This window comes from Marmota monax, unplaced genomic scaffold (genome assembly GCF_021218885.2).
Source record: "Marmota monax isolate L192 unplaced genomic scaffold, Marmota_monax_Labrador192_F-V1.1 WCK01_AAM20220418_F8-fsc00021, whole genome shotgun sequence".
NCBI lineage: Eukaryota > Metazoa > Chordata > Mammalia > Rodentia > Sciuridae > Marmota > Marmota monax.
Window position 1 is genome coordinate 5,117,835 of NW_026695228.1, and position 16,578 is coordinate 5,134,412.

General features: G+C 40.4%; 1 protein-coding gene across 2 annotated transcripts in view; it reads left to right on the forward strand.

Annotated features, from left to right (window-relative positions):
- The window catches only part of Tgfbr2 (transforming growth factor beta receptor 2), an 82,653-nt gene that overhangs the window by 17,832 nt on the left and 48,243 nt on the right, over positions 1–16,578 (forward strand). The window lies entirely within an intron of this gene.

Below are 16,578 nucleotides of genomic sequence, written 5' to 3' on the forward strand. Positions count from 1 at the left end.
GTCATAAAAGAACCCTAGATGATTCTGATGTGGAAACCAGGTTGCAAATCACTGATCTGATCTAACCCAGATTCGTTACAGATGAAGAATTTTAGTCAGGAGGTCAAGATACTTACTTGATGTACTGTATTGGAGAAATACCACTCACTGAATCAAAACTCCTGTCTGTTGATGTTAAATCCAGAATAACAAAAAAATGAGCAAAATTTTAGAGTTGAGCAATGGGAGAATTAAAAAAGTTCTTTGACTTCTGGAAACTTACCCTCAAAATGGTGTAGAGTCCAATCTAATACCTTAAAATTAAGATAGTTAAAAACCAACACTGGAAAAGTTTAGGTTGGAGGTGGGTGGGTAGGACAGCTTTTGAAAGGAGGAAACAGTCATCTTGGGTCTGAAAGCCTGGGTTCAAGGGCTGCGCTGTCCACTTGCTAGCCCCAGGGTCATTCTTTCTCTCTTGCTTCAAGGACATAGCAGAAGCAGGCAAGTGCCTGGCAGGGATTCGTGCCCATCATCTGTGCAGAGGCCATCCTCCAGGTCCATCAGCCATGCCCAGCACAGGCCATCAGTATGTGAACTGCTTTGGACCACCCATCTTGGACAGGGTCAGACATCCTTGCAGAGAACATTCTCAGAGTCCCACCCCCATCATGTAAGCCTTATGGCAAAGGCAATGAACTCCTTTCAGGGTCTTGGCAGGCCACCTGGGGGATGATGATTTTCTTGACCTTCTGGTCCATCTGGGGAATCTAGTGATAGGAGTGGATTGTTCTGCAGGAAGTACTCAGGTTATGAGCACCTTACATGCCAGGCCATATATAGTTTAGTTGAAATCTGAGTCACTGGTAAATTGTAATTAGGGAAATGATGACACAAAACATTGTAAGGTGAAGAGTTTGCAGTGTAAAGGTAGGAAATCCCTTTCTTCTTTTCCCCAATGTCTCAGTAATTAGCAGAAGGCAGAGGAGCCTGTCAGTGCCTCCCTGTTCATCTGGTTAGCTCCTGAGTGTTCCATCACCAGCAGCACTTCATGATGATTCTAAAGCAATGCTTCCTTCATTGAACCTGAACAGATGTAGGTGCGAGGTCTGAGAACTCCCAGAGCTTTCAGTCTCTCTCAAAGTATCCTTAGTTTCCATTCAGTCTTCCTGCAGATGCCCTGGACAAGACAAACCAAGGAAACAAAGACATCAATTGCAGAGAGCACGTTCTTTGTCCTGGACTCACTCAGATATATTCCTGACAGGTCCCCTTGTCAAGTATCACAAAGCTATACATGAAAGCTGGGCACGGTGCCACAAGCCTGTAATCCCAGTGGCTCTGGAGGCTGAGGCAGGAGGATCATAAGTTCAAAGCCAGCCTCAGTAAAAGTGAGGCACTAAACAACTCAGTGAGACCCTGTCTCTAAATAAAATACAAAATGGGGCTGCGGATGTGGCTTAGTGGTTGAGTGCTCCTGAGTTTAATCCTCAGTACCAAAAAAAAAAAAAAAAAAGACAAAACTTTGCCTCCACTATGGCATTCTGAAGAACATCGCATTTCCATTGGTTCCCCTCTAGGGAACACATTTTATTACATCGAATGCCATTTTAATGAGCTCAAAACTGGGATTGATGGGGGTAATTGGACAACACGTGAAACCCTGCTCAGAATTTGCCAGAGTGGAGAAGGCTGCCAATAGCCCAGAGACTCAGCATTTAGGGAGCTTTTACTTTATAATTCCCATGACAAAATCAGGACAAAGGATGTAGTCATGTTAGGGAGCAGCACTGCTCAATATAGTTTTCTGCAGTAAACAAAATATCTTCTCTCTCTATTGTGGCAACCATTAGTCCTATATAGCTTGAAATGTGGCATGCATAACTAAGGATGTGAATTTTATATATTACTGTATTCAGGTAACTTGAACTTCAATAGCCCATGTGGCCAATGGCTACCATGATGGCCAAGTTAGTTGTGGAGTGTCCTTAAAATTCTCATTTGTCTCAAGTCTTGAAGAGGTACATTCAGGTAATTTCTTGGCACTTAAAATCATAGTGGGACACCTTGAATTATTTGTACCTCTCCAGTCCTATGCTCTGAAATTATAGGCTGTTTCTATTCCTGGAAACTTGATAGTTTAATGTTTGTGCAAATGTGCTTTAATAAATAATACACTCTAATTATAATATATAGGCATCATTTTTTGTTTCTTTTTTCTTTTTTTATATTTTTATTGGTGCATTCTAGTTGTACATAATAATGGGATTCATTGTTACATATTGGTACATGCACACATGTTTGTTTTTGATGACTGTATCTGTGTGGGTTTGTCTGTGTCTTGTATTCTGTACCATTGGTCTATGTGTCTGTTTTTATGCTAGTACCATTCAGTTTTTGTTACTCTAGCTCTGTAGTAGAATTTGAAGTCAGTTACTATGATGCCTCCAGCATTGCCTTTTTGGCTTAGATTGGTCTTGGCTACTCCAGGTCGTTCATTCTTCCAAATGAATTTTAGGACTTTTTTTTTTCTGGTTCTGTGAAGACTGTCATGATTTTGATGGAGATTACATTGAATTTGTATATTGCATTTTGTAGCATGGCCATTCTTTAAAAAATATTTTTTATTTGTAGATGGACACGATTCCTTTATTTTATTTATTTATTTTTATATGGTGTTGAGGATTGAACCCAGTGCCTCACACGTGCTAGGCCAGTGCTCTACCACTGAGCCACGACCCCAGCCCCAGCATGGCCATTTTAACAACATGAATTCTGCCTATTTATGACAATGGCTGTCTTTCCATCTTCTTTTATATTCTTCAATGCAGTATAGTTTTCAAAGTAGAGGTCTTTTATCTCCTTGGTTAGATTAATTCCTAGGTTTCTTTCTTTCGTTTTGAGGTAACCATGAATGGGATTGTTTTCCTGATTTGTTCCAGCAGGTTCACTATTGATGTATAAGAAAGCTATTGATTTTTGTATGTTGATTATATAACCTGCAACTTTGCTGAATTTGTTTATTAGGTCTAGGAGTCTTTTGGTAGAGCATTTTGGAGCTCTTAAATACAGGATCACATCATCTGCAAACAGTCATAATTTGACTCCTTGCTTTCCTAACCTTTTTCTTCCTTTTGTTTCCTTCTTGAGTCTAGGCCTCTTCTATCATCTATATTTCTAGGTTTTATCTTATTTAAGGGCTGTGAAATAGTATTGTCTCGTGGGAGCAAAGTATGTTTAAGGTCTATGCAGGAGGAGTGGTAGGGATTATGAGCAGTTCAAACTGCCCAGTTCAAACTGCCCTTGGATACCGGAGGGAAAAGGAAGTTAAAGCGGCAGGTAGGAGTCTGCACAGAGCCGACTTGCCCTGGAGGAATGCTTTTAATTGGATTTAGCTTTCATCAGCACAGGCCAGCAGAAGTACTTTTCCCCAGGGCTTTGGGATTTTCCCCTGCGAATAAATTCTCCCCACCATTGGTCACCTCTCTGCTATGTTCTCCAAAATCTCACCCCTTTTTGGCATTCTGTGACTCAAATTCTCCAAAAACCTTGAGGGGGGGGGGAAGAAGCCAATGTTTTTTTCTAAAATATTAATTTCCTTGCTCTAGGCTTCTGTCAGCTTTGACTGGAAACTTAATCTGCGTGCCTCAGCGCTGCATGATGTTTCAGCCATTGAAATGGGGCTTAATGGGAATTACTTGATACCTTGGGAGTCAGACAAGCCTTACTTTTTTTTAAAAAACAGTCTTTTATCCTAGGCCCAGGGATTTGCATTTTGAGAGGTTATGCCAGCTGACTTGAGCCCTTGCCGGGTTTTAACTTGTTGCAAACCTAGTTTGGTCCATTTCTCTCATTTCCAGAACCTTCTGCTACTGCTACTCATTACCCTTTCACCATAGAAGTCTAGTCCTTGTCCCTAATTTTCTGTTCTTACCGCAGCAGTGATACTTGAGATGACCATCATTTAATAATAGACACATTCCTTAAAAAGCTGGGATGGAATTTATTAGGAACAGCTTTCAAACATCTCCTTCTAGATCCCTTGAGTTCTTCCTTTTCAGACCTCCCTGGTGTGAGGATCCCAAATCCATGTGGATTTCCTTTGATCAGAATCATCCTATGGAACTTGTCTATGGTGATGAAAACACTTCCCTTCTTCTTAGTGACTTGTGACTATCAGCACTTGGAATGGCTGGTGCAACTTGGAACTGACGATGTGATTTTACTCAACCTAATTTAAATAAAAATCCAAAAAGCTGTGTGTGCTCAGAGCCATTGTGCAGTTCCAGATTGTGCCCTTGACTTAAGGACAGTGTGACTTGGAAGAGGCATTTTTCAGTTGGCAGCGCTAGGGCCCTCCACTTTTCATGAGCCTGCTCCTCCCAGGAAAGAAACTCTTTGACTTCTAAACTTGTTTCCTTTTACAACTAATTTTGACTAATGTAAACCTTGAACGACTTATCTTTTTAAAATGATTTATACCCTCAGAATTGGATTGCACATGTCTTTTTTTTTTTCCTATTTTCCTTATTCCTTGACCAGTAACTGCAGATACACATTTTTATAAATAAAAGGAATTTATCAAAAAAAAAAAAGCAGCTTTTTCCAGGGACTTAAGAAAGTGCTACAAAACTTGGTTTCAGAGGACTCAAGAGAGAGAGCTATCAATAAGTGCTTTTTGAGTAGCAGCCAGTGTACTTCATGGTGACCAGTGTTTGAGATCCATGGAGTACAACAGTGAACAGACAGGATTTGACTAATTTGTCAGAGGATAGGTACAGGATGAAGAGCAGAGAGAGTGAGGGTAGGTACGTGTTTGTAATTTTAGAAAGGGTTTTCAAGAAAGGCCTCTTTGATAAGGCTATGTTTGAGCAGAGATTGGAATCAAGGCAGAGGATAACCAAAACACATCTCTGGGGCCAGAAGATTGTACTTGGAGGCAGCATCAAGTTGTAGAACCAGTGGGCTTGACATCTCTTCCCTCTCTCCCTCCCACTCCCCTAGGGCTTCTCATCTTTGATTGTATGAGTCACCTTTACAGACACATATTTTTACACTGTACTACCCAGGAACCCCAATCAGCCTGCAACCTCACTGGTGTGTTGATAAGATTAGACCAAGATGAGATACTGGGAAACAAAGTCGAAATAGACTGTCTCAGTTACCTGCAGTCATGCAGCATGCTCCCCATTTCAGCTCTCCAGAAGGAAGTAGGTTTCTTGAATAAGATTATTTGAGTAGGGATGCCAAAGTTAGGTGCATATCATGGCTCACTCGAAAAGTCAATCTTCAGAAGTAGAAAGCCCTGGAACTTGGCCTCCCAGCCAAAGGCACTTCAAGGCATTTAAAAATTTAGGTTGGTTACTCCCTCCTTATCTCTAGAAGTAAATGCTAATTCAGTAGCAACCCATGGCCATTTCCCATAGATGGGAGGAGCCAACTTTGTGCTCCAGCAATGTGTCAGGACAATACACCTTGGAGATTTTGCATGTGGTTCTCATTTTCCATGCTAAAATCACAACTGGCCTCTATCTTGACTCTTCACAGCCTCTGACAACTTCCTGTGTAAATGCTTTTCCTAACCAACTGCTGTCATCTGAAGGTGTCCCCTCCCAAATTCACATAGAAACTTGATCTATATTGTGGGAATTTTAAGAAGTGGGGTCTTTGATGACATAATAATGGATTCCTCCCATTTTATGGGACTGGAGTTAACTAGCTTAGGCCTGTTTGCCCTTCTGTCTTTTGTCATATGAGGCCTTAGTCCCCTTCAGGACACATAGCAACATGCTATCATCTTGGAAGGTGGGAACAGGTCTCTCAACAGATATCAGACCTACTAGTGGCTGGATATTGAACTTGACAGCCTATAGAACTGTGAAAAATAGAGTTCTGTTCTTTATAAATTACCCAGTCTCCGGTATTCTGTTATAGCAGCACAAAAGGACTTAAGTCACCAATGTTAGTGGAATTGTTTGGACGGGGGTGGGGGTTGTGGGGGAGGGTGGGGGGTGGGAGGTGGTGGTGGGGGGTGGGGGTAGGGGGGTGAGGGGTGGCCTCATCCAAGTTGCAGCTACTTATCTCATGAGAGACCTTTATGCTGTTTATTGCCAATAACATTAAGGTCACAACAGCAATGAGTAATGCCCAGGAAAGATCAGCCTCACACTTTCTCATTTAACTGCAGGATGAGAAAACAAGCAAAATTACCCAGTTTAAGGGCAGATACTCAGATTTCATTTCAAATTTCCTGCCCTTTGTTGTCCTTTCTTGAAGCCTTAACAATGCATGAAGCCTGTTTCTTTTTGATTTTACTTCCTTTGCTTGAAAAACATGAAGGGGGAGGTTTCAAAGTGTTTGGTGTTATCTTGGAAATCAAAGTGAATCAGAACATGCCTTTTCATCTTCTTCTGCCAACTGGTCAAACGTAGTTTGGCTGCTGGTAATCAAGTGAAAGCCTCCCCAGGTTCTTTTAGAAATGGACCACTGTTTTAATATGACACTGAAACCATGCTAGGAGTAGTTTCCACTTTGAGTTCCTCAAAATGAACTGTATTTCTTTTCCTTAATTTGCATTTGGGGGAAATCAGTGTTGATTAGGTAGCATAGTGGAAAGAGCTTTATTTAGACTTGGACTTTAAATTCAACTAATTTTTATCGAACTGCTATTATATAGCAGACCCTGGGCTGAAGCTGTCCATCATGCAACAAGACAGATGACAGTCCTATCTCATGTGGCTTACTGCCTGTTATCTGTGCCAACCCTAGCAAGTTACTTAATTATTTTCCTCTTCTGAGAAATAACAATAATGCTAATCTTTCATAACTATTCATCAGATATTATCAAGGCATTGATCATACAATTGTTTTAATATATAACCATGCCTGTTTTTATCATTAATTACTTATCATTCAAGCTGAGCCCAGAGAACACAAAATACTTTTAAAGCTCTGAGGCTGTTTTAAATGCTTACAGTAAAGATCTAGTCTCAATCAGAGTTTCCTCCACATCTCCCCATAAAATTAGAGGAAATGCCTACGATGTCTGTGTGGAAAGTGGTCCTTTGTCACCTGACATAATTTTCCTTCCCTCTGACCTTGTGATCTGCAAATGACTCTGTGAGTTTGTTCTTGCATGCCTGTTCAGCTGCAGTGATCAAGTTTAAGTTTGTGGATGAGTATCGGGGCAGGGATGTAGCACTTAAATAGCAAGCTAAGAAGTTTCAAAGAGTGGATTTCTCAATTAGCAAAGAAAATAAGCAAAACATACTATAAATCACATGATCTTGATGGTCTGGAAGCTGTTTTTCATAAGCTGGATCATAACATCTCATTCTGTTTAACCAGGGCTGACAGGTCTACCCTGGACATGTTTTGAGTTATTTAGCTTTCTTGGTTTTGGGGGGTTGAATTATGAATATTTTTCAAAGTAAAAAGGACCTTAACAATCATCATGTGCAGTCCACTCATATGAATGGCCAGAGAACAGGCACAGAGAGTGTTTGGGTGACTGACTGCCCAAGAACATGGACCCAGCTCATGGTCAGTTCTGAGCCATCTCTGTGTCAGCCTGCTTCCACTTCCAGCATGAATTCTCCTCCAGTGGAAATCAATCAGCAAAGTTACAAAATTAATTTAAAAAACATTTTTTTTAGTTGCTGATGGAATTTTATCATTTATACATTTATTTACATATGGTGCTGAGAATCAAACCCAGTGCCTCACACATGCTAGGCAAGTGCTTCACTACCGAACCACAACCCCAGCCCCTACATAATTCATTTCTACATGAGGAAATGATCTCAAGGAGAAGAAATTAGGAATATTGGTTTCTAGGTATCTGAATGGTGTAAGACACGTTTTAAGTAGATACTTAAATATCTAATAAAATTGTTCATATTCTTTTCCAATTCTCTCATCTGTTATGAATCAAAATATACCAGTTTTATTTCCTTAAGACAGAAAGCCAGACATAATCAGTATTTCAGAGTTCTACTATTTTAAGGCACCTCATTGCCCCCATCTCCCACACGTCAAACTCACTAGTATGCCAAATAACACACTTTGGCTTTGAGAGCCAAAGCAGATCAGCTCTTGCCTGATAAATGTGTAAGAGTCAGCAAAGGATTTGAAAGTTGAACATGGGTCTCAAGTTACTGCCTATTTGCCAAACCTAACTTGGTTATGGACTATGTTTCAAAACCAGATTATTTAGTTCTAGAAGGGATGCTTAAAGACCATAAAAGCTCCTAGAAGCTTTATTGTAATAATGCTTGATTCCGTTGTAGTTTTTGAAAGTTTTGGAATAGAGCAGTAACAAAACAAGTGCTTCACCAAGTGTTATATTTCAACTTGTTCATTTATTCAAATTTCCTGAAATTCTTTTTTTTTCAAATATCATAAAACTGCTATATTCTATTAATGAGTAGGAATAGATTTACCCTGTTCTTAATTATCTTGTCATACCGGTACTTTAATCCTATGGGAGAAAGCAGTTGCATGGAATGTCCCTTTTCTAACAAGAGAGTGCTATGTGACACTCCTTAGGGTATAGGGCTCATTCACATGTACTTCAAGATTGTTGGATCTTGGGGCTGGGGATATAGCTCAGTAATTATGAAAGGCCCAAACCCTTTTCTAAGAAACTTACTATTCACCCTGCACCCGTACCCTCCCTTTAAGCCCTAATGGCCAGCCCCAATGTCTTCTTTGCCTATCCTGGAATGAGTGTGAAGCTCAGCTCTTGAACTTGTTTAGCAGCGATATCTGGTGTATTGCAGGGAATCAGGAAGGGTGAGGGCTTGTGTACCACTGTTGGCTTTGCTGCTCATTAGCTGCCTCTCATTGACCTTGGATGTGTTGTCCACTTCTTTGATCCTTAATCTCCCCTTGAATAAATTCATGATGACAAAATTACATGGTGGTTGTCATGAGTGAAATATTCAGCACAACACTGGACTGAGCACTTGGCCTGCACTCAACAGTGATAACAATAATTGTCCTTACTATCACTCAGATCTGATTTCTAAAGTAGATGACCTCTTTCCTTGACCTGAAATGTGATTTTCCACATTAGGGAGTTAAATGCATATTAGAAAGTATCTATATTAGAGAGTTCAATCATGATTTTTTTTACATTCCACTTAACCTCTATTATTAGAAGAGAGAATTGAATGGACAGATTAAATAATCATTAATTATCAAAAGTCAGGCAGCCACAGGCCCAGGAAGGGCAGTAGGTGACCTGAAGGTGTAGCAGGGGTGGGGCAAACCAGAGAACAGGCACCATGTCATGGGGGCCATTTCGGGGCCCCATAAGCTGACAGTTGCCAGCGGGATAATGTAGGTCCACTGTTGCCAAATCTCCCTTTATTCTTAAGTGGAGTTGGAAATCTAGATTTTCATGTGAAATCGTCTCACTTTATTTTATTTATTGAAAAAAAATGAGTGTAAGCTGTGAAAATAGGAATCATCAGATTTGTCCAACATTCATACATACTCAGTAAAAGTGTAATTGAAAAACCTTCCTGCACTGGGCATGCCCAGGACATGACAGCAGATTTTGGAAGAGAGGAAGAAGTTATTGCAGAGAAATTTATTAGTGAAAATCCCCACCTGACAGGAAATTGACATTCAGACCAAATTTCACACCTCCTTGAAGCAAACAGAGCATCTCAGGTGTTCCTTTTTCTGATTTCCTAATAGTCACTACTTTTTAACAACAACAAAAAATAATGTTTTTACCAGATTTCATATTAGGTTTTGCATTTTCCATTATGCTGCTTCAGTTCGTTGAAATGATTTATTGTTTAAATCCTAAATGAATAACGTAATTAAAAGAATGTTTTCATTGAGACCTTTTCCATTCCCAAACTGCTTTGATAGAAATTATTTTTGTACGTGTACTTTGATTCCTTACAAGCCTATAAGTATCTTAAGTAAAGGATGATGTCTTACATGCCCTTTTCCACCAGGGTTAAACATGAGAGTCCCCACAGGGCAGACAAATTGCGTATTTGTTCATGTTGGCTAATAAGTAACAAATTGTCGTAGCTGAATTGGGATGTTATAAAACTTCATAAATTGTGCACTCCTTATCACTCCTTCATAAGACTGTGCCACTTACCAGTGTTGTTTTGACTGTCACCAAGAGAGTTATTTAATCTCTGGGTTATTTTCCTTGCTGCTGTAGCACATCATCCAAGTTATATTAACTGCGGGAGAATCATTTTCTCATTTGCTATCACTTTACATAAAGTACCAACCTTAAAGCATTTCTCAGCAGAAGCAAAAAATTATTATTTTGAAAGTCCATGAAGAAGTACCCCATTCTGCTCCTGCATTTGATATACTATTCCATTTATATTGATGTAGTGAATTTTTTTCAACAGGCTTCCTCTTTTCCTCCATCTCAGCCCTTGCATTCTCAATTTTGGCTCTTCTCACTGTCCCAATAGTCAGGATTTGCCAGACAAAGGTACTGTTAAGACCAACCTTATTCATGAAAAGCTAAAATGACCAAGGGCTGATGACAGTATTGGCTACCAACTGCTGACCTCTCCCTACCTTTTAGGAGGTATTTCATCCACATGATCCCTATTAAAGATGAAGGAATGTGATGGACACAGCCAAAAGCCTTCCAGTTTTTTAAATATGGCAAAGGTACTAGTATTCCGAAATACTCCTTTGGCAATTATACAGATGTTGCTGTCTGCAGGAATCATTTTAAATAGTTAGGTTTTGTCTCCTGTTATGTGACATGATTCTGGGCTATAGAACCCCCCACTCCCACTCCCCACCACCACCACCACCATCAATAAAAGATAGAGAGGAAAAGAAAGGCAAATTCAGTAAATTTTGGGAGAACTCAAACTATGTTTCATTCCTCAGTGATCCAGGAAATTCAGGGATAAACTAGAGCACAGTCTGTGTATCGAGAAGTTATTTGGTGTTATTACTTGGGTTAGAGAGTGTTAGGAAAGGATGCAATTGAAACTCCAGCTCAGTTATTTTATGTTTGTCACTGAAGAAAGATATTACTTTTCCACTCAGTTACAGCTTGCTTTATTCTATAGATGTCTTCTTTAAAATTTCCTTGTAAATTGTATTTTAAGAATCTTAAAAGGACAGGTTTTCAATTGAAGAACCCATTGGCTTAATGCATTTGAAACATGGTAACCATTCCTTAGTCCTTTAATTTGCTTTCTTGGTGATACAAATTTATGCTTGTGCATTAAAAAAAAAAAACACAGGGAACTATTAAACTGACTTTTCTACAAAAGTGTAGTAAATCATTTTGCTACAAAAACAATTTCGTGAGAAGGGGAATTGAAGCATTCAGGACACGTGTCTCTTTCCTTCCTGTGTACTCCATGGTCTCCCTGTGAGCTAAGTGATGCTTCTCCAGTACTAATTCTGGTGCATCAGAGATTGTCACAGGAAGGAAAACCCCACCTCTTCTGTGTCAAAATACTGATATATTACGCTGGGAATTAGCACTCAGACACATTTTGAAATTAAAAATAAAGTATGGGATTATATTAAAAGTTTTGATTATGCAGGAGATGTTCAGAGAAATGTTCTTAAAATCTTTCTATCTCTGACTTAATCAGGGGTGTGCTTTATTTGGTTATAGTCATTGGTGAAGGTATTCGATGGGCTTGCAGATGCCTGTCTTTCATGAAGTCTCCAGGAGTCCTCCAGAACTGCTGGCCTGGCTGCTTTGTTCTGGGTGGGAGGACGTGTGTGACGGGCCGATGGACTTGTCCCACATGGTCTCAAGGGCGTGGGTGTTTGTTGCCAGCATCACAGACCACGGCGGCTGTCTGCCAGATGGTTGCCTCTGTGTCTGGCTCTGAAATGCCAACTGCAATTAAAAACCTTCTTTCAGAGAACAAGTCTTTCAGTCGCGGGTCCATATGGTGATCAGCACCTCTGGGCCTGTGATCATTTAAGGGGCCAGGCTCAAGAGAAAAGCAGCTGGAAAGTGCTGTAAGATGAGAAATGCCTGTAAAATGGTGCAGAATAGGTTTGGGATTTTACGAATTCCAAAAATCAGTGGAGAAAGGGAAACATTTTGGCCCATCCAAAAGTGGGTCCTCCACGGGTCTCCTGCTCAGCATGTGGCCAGTGGGTCAACAGAGTCCCACGGGGAGCAGTATCTCCTTTCATTTCCTAGCTGGGATAGGCACTGTTAGGTGTACTTAGCCAGGCTCTAGTACCCAACTCTTTTGAATCAGACACCGATCTGGTGTTTCTGTAAAGGATTTTGCAGAAGTGACTAATAGCTACAATCACGCGTGGACTTCAAGTAACGAAGGTGACCCTCCATAATGGGACCACCCCTCATCTAGTCAGTTGGATGCTGTTAAGAGCAAAAACTGAGGTTTTCTGAGGGGGGGGTGGATTTCTGCCTCAAAACCACAACATCAATTCCTGCCTGAGCTTCTGGCCTTCCTGTCTGACGTATAAATTTCAGACTTGCCAGCCTCTACAATTATGTGAGCCAATACACTACCCCACACCTGCAGGTTAAAAGCACCCCCAAAGGATTTGTGTGCTGCACGTTAATATCTGAGAAGCAAAGCTCCAAGGCCGGTGAGCTCCATTCTCTAGTTGTCATGGGTTTTTCTTTGAGATGCTGCAATTCACTGTGTCAATGTCAGTGGTCCTGCTATGACATACGTAGCACCAAGTCAGTCACCCACAGGGGATTGTGGAGTCAACAAACTTTAAGTTCCTCTGGAAGGGGCCAGAAAACAATAGTCAATAGATGCATGAATTCCATGGTACTCAGATATGTTTCTGGCAAGGCATTTAGGACTATTTGTGAAATCTTGATACTTTGCCTAACAATTCAGTTAACCAAGAGTAGATACCATTTTGGAGATAAGGACTAAACAGTCATGTTCAAAATTCCTAATATGTGTAGGGAATAAGTCTAAACCTTTTTAGGCTGCACATCTCTGACCCCCAAGTACGGTCCCATAAATGGAGTTAAGCACCTAATTCATATTCTCAAGACCTGGAACCTCTTGCTATCCATGCAGTGATTCTGGGGGAAAATGTGAGACAGAATGAATGAGGAAGGTGGTGTGACCTAGGATGAAGGTCTTCATATTACTCATGGGCATGTTTGAAGAGAAGTGAAATGTGATGGGCCATGTGACACTGTCATATGCTGAGGAAGCTGCCCGTGTTCACTTCCTTCAGTGGAGACTTTCTAGGTGAGAAAGATTCTTATTAGAAACTATTTTTGGAGAACTTTTTGAAGAATACATTTGCTTGTTAGGAGTAGAAAATTCCCTAAGGATGGTCAGCTGCTCACAGAGGATCTAGAGTTATCGTAATACCTTAATAGTAGAGCATCTTAACCAAAGAGAGGCAGAGTAATCTGACAATCTAGACGGGAAGCAATTCTGAATTGGAGTTAGGGTTTGCTAAAGAGCCCATCAGCTGGGTTTTGTTGTGTGGTTGTTTAGGGTAATATCTTTATTGGTAGCTATTCACACAGGGTACATTTCTTTGCCTTTCTATTCCATTGGCTTCTCAAGCATTGTGTATTAAACATAAGGAGATGTTGCTGATGCCTAAGGTCATGACTGGTACATCTCCTTTTGTGGATTGAAATGCACAGAAACAATAGTGAAAAGAGTGATTGGCTCTCACCCTCTCACTTCCACCTGTACTGGCCCCTATCCCACTCTCCTCAGAGCAAGGCATTGTTAGGATGTCACAGTGGCTCTCAAGGACTCTGAGGTAGGCCTGGGGTTCTTCACCTGGGGCTTATGGGCCTTAAGAAAATCAGTGAATCCTCTGAAATGATAAGTAAAAGTGTGTATGTGTTTCTCTCCTCCCTATCCAGGAATGAATTTATAAAATCTTTATCAAAATTAGGTGAAACCAAAAAGTGTTATGAGTAACTGTCCCTGAACTTATGTACCCTAACCTGCCATTCCTGTATGCACAAAGGGCCCCGAGGCCTCTGATGCACAGAGGACCAAAAATGCTGGTTTAAAGCAAAGGTTGGAAATTTATATGCCTTTCAGGGTTGGCAGGAATTGTTGAGATGGGGAGCATCCTCTGGTCAATTTATAGGCAGTCGCTGGTTGGTGGTGAATGGTACTGAGCATGCTCTGCATAAAGATTTTGTAAATAAATAAGTAAATAATAAACACTGATCAGCCCCGATGATGGCAGCTTTTTCTATAACAAGGGGGGAAAATGAGATGTCCCTCGTTAGATGCATTATGAGGGACTGTGCTTTAAATTCTACCTCCTCAGTCATGGTAAACATCCAGTAGGTGTTCATTCCCAGTGTACACTGACCACTTTCCCCAAATGCCTATGCCTCCAACTCGGGGGTGAAGTTGGCTGTTCTCCTTTCCCCATAATTCCACAGGGAGGCTTTGCCTTCAGGCAGCATGCAACACCCCATTTGCAGAGACAGCACTGCAAAGTGGATCCTCCGGAGCTGTGCAAATTTGTACCCATTCTTTCTTTCCCTTCCTTTATTTAGTTAGGTGCATGACAGTCTTTTTTTTTTTTTTTTTTTTTTTTTTTTGTCTCTTGCCTGTTGATTGTGTTTTGCAGGCATCAGACCTAAACCACTTAGGCTTGTCAACACGTGTGTGGCAGCCACGGCTGTTCCCAGCACCAGTCTCATCTGTTTTTCTCTTTACCTTATCCCTCCTGACTCCTGTCACTTCTCTCACACTTCTGGGCTTTTGCTGTAAGAGGACTGATCAACCCAGAAAAGGATTCCTTTCCATCTGAGGTGTAAATGAGCCAATCGCATCTCTTTAGATGTAGGCTTCTCACAAGGAAACTTCCTCCAACTTCTTTGAGAAGCTATTTCTTCACTGTCAAATAAGTTCTATGTGAGTTTTTGCAGGGAGATGTTGTTTTGTTTTGTGCTTTTTTTTTTTAATTTCTTCCGGTTAATTTTTGGTCGTGGTTCTCTACATTGTATGTACCCTAGAATTACCTGGACAGCTTCTAAAAATCCCAGATGCCCAGGCCTCTCTCCTGAATAATTAAATCAGCATTCTTGAAAGTGGACGCAGGCTTCACAACTCATCAAGTTCCCCAGCTGACTGATTCCAACCCACCCCCAGAGTTGATAACCACTAATCTAGGCTAACCACTAATCTAAGGCTAAAATCCTACAGTGCTGAAAGGCTGAATTCCATGTCAAAGAGATTTGATTTTATATTTTAACAAAACATCATTAGTTTCTTAATGAACAAATAGATATTTGTCTCAAACATACCCTACACATACACAAAAATCAACTATAGAAAACATGGGCTCACTTTTCTTTGTTTTATTTTGGCAGTGTCTTGTAGGAAAAACCTAAAGGGTTAAATAAGTTATCTCACAAATGAATCCAAATATAAACATTGTAGAAAAAATTATATATATATATATATATATATATATATATATATATATTCATTGTTGTGTTGGTCCCAAATTTAACACAAGGTTCAGAGAGCATTTCTGTCTGTATTTTTAGCTAAGCATAGAGCTCTTGGTCTGGGAGACATCAAGAATTTCAAAATAGTTTGTTACCTAAAAATACGCTTCCTGAAATGAACTTGAGGCCTGAAAGGGATGAACGGGTTTGTTTTTTTCTTCTATATTTACTGCTGCCACAAGAAAGCAAATCTTAAATACATACATGTCTATATTTTTAGAGACCCAGGAAACAGGTGCTGTGCCCAAGCAACAAAGAGGGTAGCAGGGCAAGGTATTGACAGAAATCTAAATGTCACAAGACAGAAGGTGACTGTGGGAAGGCATGAAACTGTTCCTCTCTAGGCAAGAGCATACTTAACACAAGCAGGACACATCAGGTTCTGCTCAGGCCTTCCAAGAGGGATTCCTTGGAGAAATACCTCCCAGATTCCTAAGGGCCGAGGATTCCTAGTGCAATGTGTGATCTAATCTTTCTTAGTCTGGAAGAGTGTATGCTGATGCCTGTTTGTTGGTCCAAACTAGCAGCCTTGAGTTACTTTATTTGGCTGTCCTAACAATGTGTTTTAAACTACCATCAACAATGGAAATGGATCTTATTGAGGAAAAAAGATGGGGAATGGGGTGTTGTACCTTTCTCATGGCCTCTTTGCATGCATGTGCATTTCAAAAAAAAAAGTCACCTTCGATATTTTATTGAGAAATTGTGAATAAATATTATGTTTATAATCACTCCTCCCCAAGCTGAGTGAACAAGTTCTGTATCCTGTCCCATTTGGTGCAGAGGACCAAATGTGAACTCCTCGTGATTCATGTTTTCATTCATTTATTCAGTAATTATTTTGGGGTTCTTTCTACAATGGCAGGTGCTCTTTGGGGCACTGGAGATTTAGTCATAAACAAGGTAGACCAAGTTTCATGGAGCTGACATTTTGGTGGATAGTTTATCAACAAGTATGTGACCCATATTGTTTGTGTGGGTGATAAAAACAGAATCCCGTTGTAGTTAGTCACAGGTAGTTTTAGGATGAAGGGTGACCTTTAATCAGAGACCGGAAAAGTGACAAGAAGTCAGACAAAGGTAATAGAAAGTGAAACGCCTGAGGAGGAGTAATCCAGCCTTCT